We start from the raw sequence: 8,008 nt of genomic DNA, 5'->3' as shown, positions 1-8,008 counted from the left end.
TGTTCTTGCTTGTTTTTTTTCTGTCAAAATGTCAGAAAGCATTTTGTATTATCCATCCGTGTTTTTAAAATTCGTTAAATGACGGCCGTTTTACTGCTAACACAGCCCTCATTATAGGCCTATGTCGGATTCATTTAACTTATACTTGATATTATTTTTATAATAAGTGATTTGTTATGCTATTATTGGACTTCTTTCTATTCATTGTCAACTGTTTTCTATAAATATGTTTGTATTGGCTAACATTTATTCAGCTAATGCGTGTCCTGTTTAAAATGTGCAATGTTCAAACGCAAAGACAGCACGTCACAAATAGAAGCCGTTTTCCCTGGATATTGGAATAATAAATACAACACTTTTTTTTTTCAGCATTTTTTTTTTTACTCTTTTCTAGGCGTTTCTTAATTTTAGACAAGTTGACCAGCACACATTATATGCAATGCAATATAATGCATGCGTGTCCTATGTGTGACATATTTTGCACACAGGTAAAGGTGCCCAATATCAGTCATTTCTAAAGTAAAAAAAAGAAAAGAAAAGTGTTTTTAAAAATATCTCTTTATTTGATTATCAGTAAATTTGTTTTCTATACAGAGATATCGACCATAACAGCAATATTAATATCGGTTATCGGTATCGGCCACAATTTTCACATCGGTGCATCACTACTTACGAGTTCACGAGTCTGCCCATCTGTGCAAACCATAGCATGTTGAAATCCATTTTGCTCTTTATTGTGTACAGTATTTTCTATTGCAGTAAATCTATCCCAACCAATGTTAAAGAAAACAAAAACAAGGCGGCATGTGGTTTAAAACATGGCAAGTAAAATAAAAAGCACATCTGTATGCAATACAGTTTCATTATTGTTCATTATTATCCAGAGCGGCTTACTATAAATAATTTGTGCGACCAAATCATATTTTGCGCTAGTAACTGAAAAAGTTAGTAGTGCAAGTGCCACCAGTGGAAAAGGTTAGTGTAGTTCCCTGATAGGATAATATTCTGCATTTATTTAGTGCAAGAGTTAATTTCTCTAGGAACCAACAAGTTGTGGACACTTAATCACTAGCCTGCTGAGGTAAATATAATGCTAGTGACAAGCTATGCAGTTTTATTGACGTCTTTGTGCTGCTGAAACACTGATTGAGCGATTACACGAGTTATGATGCCTTTCAGTAAGTATACTGTATTTTTCAACATACCTTCAGGTGTCCATTCATGTTTATTCTGTAACTGAGGAAGAGATGATCGTGTTTACTCGCGTTTACTCCGCGCTGCCGCTACTGTTACAACTGTTACAGTTACCGTGGTGACAGTAAACTGTGGGTACAGATTGTCAATTTACATCCATGTGGACAGATTGGTAAACTGTGCCTAGTTTTGTAAAACTGTGCACACGGTAGTTTATTTTTCTTATGTAATGAAGCTTGGCTGTCCATCTAGTGAAAAATGTTGGTACTGCGGCCAAATAAAATCTTACTGAAAGCTCATTTTTTGAGATATCAACCTAAAATTTGGAACACAACTTCTTCAGATTTTTGGGTTACATTTTCTGGCAGTTTTAGAGTAAAATATATTTTTTAAAATATATATTTTATATAAAATATAAATAATTATATTTTTACATTGTTCATTTTCATAAACTCAAACTTGTATAACTTTTTTTCTGTTTCACTTCCATAATTTCATAATACTTAACATCAACATTAATCTGGCAAATGTCTCCTTTAAAACAAGACCAACCATAGGTCTATATTCCAAAGCATTCTTGAATTACAACCATTTAAGTTTGAATAGGGATTTTCATGTCTATGCGAAAAAAGGGGGAGTGACAGTTAAAGGGTTAAACAATATTAAACTATAATATCTATATCTATAATATCTAAAATATAATTTATATATAAAAACTCTCCTACAGTCCAGTCACCATCAGTCGCGACGGTCGCGACTCGCACGTATTTTCATTTAAACGTCACTCACTGACGTTTTCCTAACCAGAAAAAAAAACTATTGCCCTGCTCTGCCTCTGATTGGCTAGTACTTATTGCCATCTGGGTCAGAGCCAATTAGAAGCAGGATGTGGGTGGGAAAAACTCTGTGTATAGGGAAAGGGGAGAGACAGAGGGAACAGGCAAGACAAACTCCTACGTTTAAATAACATATAGAAAATATCTGCTTGACAACGAGCTGAGAACAAGCCCAAATAAGCAACTACACTTTAGAAACAAGCCCAAAAAAAAACGCGACCCGCGACTATCAATATTTGTAAGCGACTTTACAGAAAAACAAGCCCAAAGTCGCTTATAATAAGCGGACTTGGCAACACTGATTCCAGGTCCAATCAATGAGCCGGGCTGGGCGGGGCCGGGGTAGCTTGCAGGGCGGGGCATGTTCGGTATGCCATGAGAGTATCGCCATTCGAATCGTGGGTTCTGTATCCCGGTTCTTCGGTTTGGTTCGAATATCGTTACACCCCTAATAAAAAGAAACATTAATTTTCTGAATAAAATACATTTCATAGGACAATATTATTCTTAAACATTTTAATAAATTATTAATGTTAAAAATAAGTTGTTAATCTAATTCATTATTAATTATCAAATTTAATTGATTAGACATGTTTTATTGAAATTTTAATAAACAAACAAATTATTTCAAGTTTGTTATAATAAAAGCATTTGTTCAACCAAAAAAAATTCCTGTTTTCATTAATTTAACTGTCATTTTAACTGATGATAATAATAATAATACCCATAATTTAGTAATACAGTTTATTTATTTAACAATTGATTAATATTGTAAACCGTGATATTTTCTGAGACGTTACCATACTGTGAAAATCTTATACCATTACAACCCTACACGGGAGGGTCCCCCACCCCACCCCCGCTGTTAAAAAAGTAACTCAGTAACTTTTACCTGAGTCAATTTTAAATGAGCTACTTTTTACTTTTACTTGAGTAGATTTTTAGACCGGTACTTTTAATTGTACTTAAGTAAAATTTAATTGAAGTAGTAGTACTTTTACTTGAGTAGAATATTTTATTACTCTTTCCACCTCTGTGCTCTACTTCTATTGGATAGACGCCTCGCATTCAACGGACTTCATTTGCATAAAGATGGGCATTGGCCAGCTTCTTGACGCTTGACAATTTTCAAGATGAAGCGCCGCCTTCCCGGAATGCTTTGCGGGCGCGACAAAGTCGCTTGACGTCACCCGTAGGAATAAAGCGGAGCACGGCGCGACAGAAGTGTCGCACGGACAGGTGGAGCAGCACCGTGACGTTAGAGATCCACTTTTGCGACACGACTGTAGCGTGGTGTCGCGACGCCTCCCCACATTTGTACTTTGATGGGCATTCCTCAAGTTTACTGCTATGGGTGTGGTTTTGAGCCAGCGGCCAGTCTAGAACAAAGGACCTGCGAGAGACTTCCCCCCGTCTACATATGCTCTGCTTCTGTTGGATAGTCGCGTCGCGTTCAACGGAATTCATTTGCATAAAGATGGGCATCGGCCAGCTTTTTGACGCGCAGCATTTTTCCAAATGAAGCGCCGCCTTCCCGGGATGCTTTGCGGGTGCGTTAAAGTCGCGTGACGTCACCCATAGGAATAAAGTGGAGCGCGGCGCAACAGAAGTGTCGCACGGACAAGTGTATCTGCACCGTGAGCCGTTGCTGGGCGCCGCAGACAACCGACGAATTTGGCGCCGCCGGTGTGTGTACACTAAAGTGTTCGAATTTTAAAGAGCACTTCGCGTCCGGTGTGCGAACCCCTTAACCCACACGTGGGGTAGAATCCGCTGATTGGTTGAGAAGCTTTCACTCAAAGCTTTCCTCGGGCTGCTTATTGGATGAACTGCTAGAATGAAAATCACTCACTACTCACTATAGGCTTGGGTCAAAATGGGCAGACCCGGACCTAAAATGGGTGGGCCCAGACCCACCCGGGCCCATTGGTAGCGCCGCGGGTGCTTTAAGGTCCAGAGACCTTAAGTTTTTCCCTAGTCCACTGCCCGCGGCTTGTGTTTTTCAAAGCAAAAACGCATTCTGTGTGAATGAGCCCTTATGTGTCAGATCTGATACCCACATTTCAAATGCCTCTGATCAACATGAACAACTTTACTGAACCCTTTAGTTCTGAACTTTACTTTATAGACTTTTAAGTATCTATAAGTATCTTCTTTAATATATAGTGACATGCAGTATTTTTGTATGGCACTACTGGTATCCAAAAACTGCGAGTGACTGTTGATGTTATGATTGCTATTTATTGCACCGAGGACGGTAAGAAAATCTGTTATTAATATTTTGGAGTGGAGATTTTAGGACAGTTACCACGGGATTAACATCATGACAAGTTTTTCAGCAACTGGGCTTGACGGAGTGGGAATGTTGTGTATTAGCTATTTTGAGCAGAGAGTCTGTGGCATAGAAACCCGTGTGTTGTCATGTTGGTAGTGCAGCATCACAGGCTCGAGCAGCAGGTGGTCGGAGTGTATCTGCACGCTTTGTGTCGCATAGATCCCCGGGGCGTGTGTGTGTGTGTGTGTGTGTGTGTCTGCAGCACATGCTGAAGGTCAGGATGCTGTCTGTCCCAGCTGGACCTGGACCGTGCCCCTTTCTGGGGGACGTCCCCCTTTAATACTGGAAGTATTCCTGTATTTGCTTCATTTCATTTGGGGGGGGGGGGAATCACCTTTGTGTAGCCTACACTTTCTAATTATCATGGGTCCAGCTCCTTGGTATAGGACCTAAATGTATTGTCCTTGGTCCTGTGAATTTTAGTGACGACCCTGAAAAATAAACATAATAGCAAATATGAGTATTCATATTTTACACTAAAAAAGGAAGGAGGGGTGGTTGACGTCAGGCTTAGGGAGACCTGAGGAGATGTCAGAGCGGGAGAAGTGGTGAAAAGAAGAGGGTAAACGTGCAAAAAAAACATAGGGATGTATGCAGCTATATCACTCATCTCGTTACGAGTATGATATTAATATTGTAATAAAACAGGCTAATATGTCACTTGTGCTGCTGTGCTGTCACTCAGATATGTCACAATAGGGTGGAAAAGATTATCAAAGCTTCTGTTTCTTGCCGACTTTAAGGTCTGATGTGTCCTATAAAACCAGAAACCAACATTTTAGAGAAAGCTGACTGTAACATTTTTTTAGAATTAAGAATTAAGTTCTTGCCATTTTCTATCATTTGGACCCATAGATTTTCTCGATTTACATTGTCATCAGTGTCGTAACAGACAATAGCACACCTGATTCTATTTATATAATTTTTAGTAACCATATTTCATAAATAATAAAAGTAAAACTCAAAAAATAATTTAACATACAAGTTCATAGTGAATGTGAACTTGAGGGGAATTGACTTCATACAACCACTAAAAATCATCTGACACCGACTGGTTAAAAGTTATTGGACAAATGAAAAATGGAATTAGGTCTAAGAAAAGCTAATTTGTTTGCAACTGACAAGTTTGATGGTTTCCCAGACAGCAACATATCGGCCAAGATCCGGCCCACATCTGGTACGCGTTGAATCTACATGTGCCAGATGTGGGCCGGATCTGGGCCGACATGTTGCTGTCTGGGTTGTTTTATGAAATGACATCTTTTAGTGTGACTTAAGTGTCCAAATATTTTGAGGCCACTGTAGAAATCTCTTTTGCTGTGTGTCCCAATTCAGAGGCCGCATCCTTTCGAAGGACTGTAATACCCCCGGGGTCAGGGATGAAGACCTCTGCTCCACTCTAACTTTACCTTTCCTAACCCTGTTCTACCCACTTCTGTCCTGCTCTTTTCTAGTAATCCTTAGCTGGCAGTTTGATGCTGTGTGATGCTATTCGTGTGTGTGTGTGTGTGTGTGTGTACTGTTGGTGTCAGCATTCTGTGTGTGGAGAATGTAGAAAAAGGGTTTCTACACTGTCAAGTCGATCTCCCCTATCTGGCCTACGCCGGGTTTAGGTTCACAAAAGAGGGGATCACAGCTCCACAAACCGCCCGCATGAAGTGGATTACAGGCGGGACGCACACACACACTCTCTTCCCCCCTGACCTCTCCAAGTCAGTGTTGACCTTGATCTAGTCTCAGAAGTTGAATTTTCACTCTGACCTGTAATCAGCCACTATAAGCAAACCATATTCAAATCTAGAGGGAATGTGTTGAGATAAATGTTGAGGCTGCAAATTAACTACTGTTTCATCTTTGTTTGCACATTTTCTTTACACTTGATCACTGACTTTGAATCTCATTAAACGTGTCAAGGTCATTATTCAACCCAAAATCAAAAGAAAAACACAGCTCTGGAAAAAATAAGAGACCACTGCAAAAGTAGCAATTTCTCTGGATTTATTGTTATGTATCTGTTTGAGTAAAATGAACATTTTTATGTATTCTACAAATTAGTGACAACATTTCTTCCAAATTTCAAATAAAAGTATTGTCATTTAGAGAATTTATTTGCAGAAATGACTGGTCAAAATAACGAAAAAAGATGCCATGTTTTTAGACCTCGAACAATGCAAAGAAAACAAGTTTATATTCATTTTTAAACCACACAATACTATTGTTTTAACTTAGGAAGAGTTCAGAAATAAATTTTTGGTGAAATAAACCTGATTTCCAATCACAGCTTTCATGCGTCTTGGCATGTTCCCTATCACTCCTGGCAAAAATATTCTAGAGATTGGCTTTATTTTAATCGCTGGTGACCCTCTTGCTTACATCCAGAGGCTTTCAGGTCTGGAGATTGTGATGGACATGACACGGTCTGTCTTTGTGGAGGACGTGCGACTCAATCCACATACAAGGTTATTCTGGAAGAAAACATGCTTCCTTCTGCTCTGACAATGTTCCCCAAATCAAAGGACTGTTTCCCCCTGCAGAACGACGCTCTCCACACAACCAGTCAAGGTGTGGATGGAGGACCACCGGATCAAGACCCTGTCATGGCCATCACAATCTCCAGACATGAAAAAGACTTAGTGATGGTGAAGTTCAAGTCATGTGACCATGGTGAAGTACATTTATAGCTTCTGCCGATTGTATTTAGGCTTAAGAAAAGTCGTGTTCACTTGTGGAGATTATCATGATGAACAAAACGTGCAAGAATCATGAACTTTTGTTGGTTTCGGAGCTTGGTTTTCTGCAAATGCCAATGGAAATATCCTATTGGGTTTTTATCCAAGAAACCAATGTGATGCTAAGATACATGTTGGCCTACAAAATGTGTGTCCTACCCCCCCTCCCCCACCCCCGCGCGTGCCTCAAATCGGGGTCTCTGGCGTGGGAGGCGGACACTCTAACAAAGAGACTAAAGTGTTTTGGCAGCGCAGCGTTTTTTTTTTTCTTTCAGTTGAGACGCTTTGCTCGCTATGATACGGAATATCAGTGGAAGTGTTACAAGTATCTCATTTCACAAATAGTTTGATACTGTGTTGTTTAAAATGTTGATATGTTTCTTGATTGTCAGCAATAAGATGCTACGACTGAAACATTTTAGTGAAGCTGTATAAGGCCTATCCAGTTTGAATGAGCCTAAATTGAACATTTATTCACTCTCAGAAAAAAGGTACAGTGCTGTCACTGGTGCAGAGCCCTAATATACAAAAGTGAAAAGGTACATATTTGTACCTTACTTAAAAATGTGTACCTTATCTTTGTACATTACCTAAATGGTAAATATTAGTACCTTAAAGTTACATGTTAGCACTTTAAAAGCATATATTAGTACCTTTTCTGCTTTTGTACCTTAGAGTAGGCTTCTGCCCCAGTGACAGCGCTGTACCTTTTTTTCTGACAGTGTTTAAAGGCCAATAAAAGGTCCCGATTGCATGTTTAGCTCATCTAAAACAGGCCCCTTTAAAGAGCCGTCTAGCTCTGCTGCATCATAATAGGTGTCATGGCAACTGAATCAGGCTGTCGCCATGGCAATCATCACAGGACTTCACAAGTAGGATGATGAAAGGAGAGAAACGATGGGTAATATATGTGT

Source organism: Siphateles boraxobius, unplaced genomic scaffold, assembly GCF_051911475.1.
Source record: "Siphateles boraxobius isolate OS27281-9 unplaced genomic scaffold, OSU_SipBor_1 68, whole genome shotgun sequence".
Lineage (NCBI taxonomy): Eukaryota > Metazoa > Chordata > Actinopteri > Cypriniformes > Leuciscidae > Siphateles > Siphateles boraxobius.
This window is presented reverse-complemented; position numbering follows the sequence as displayed.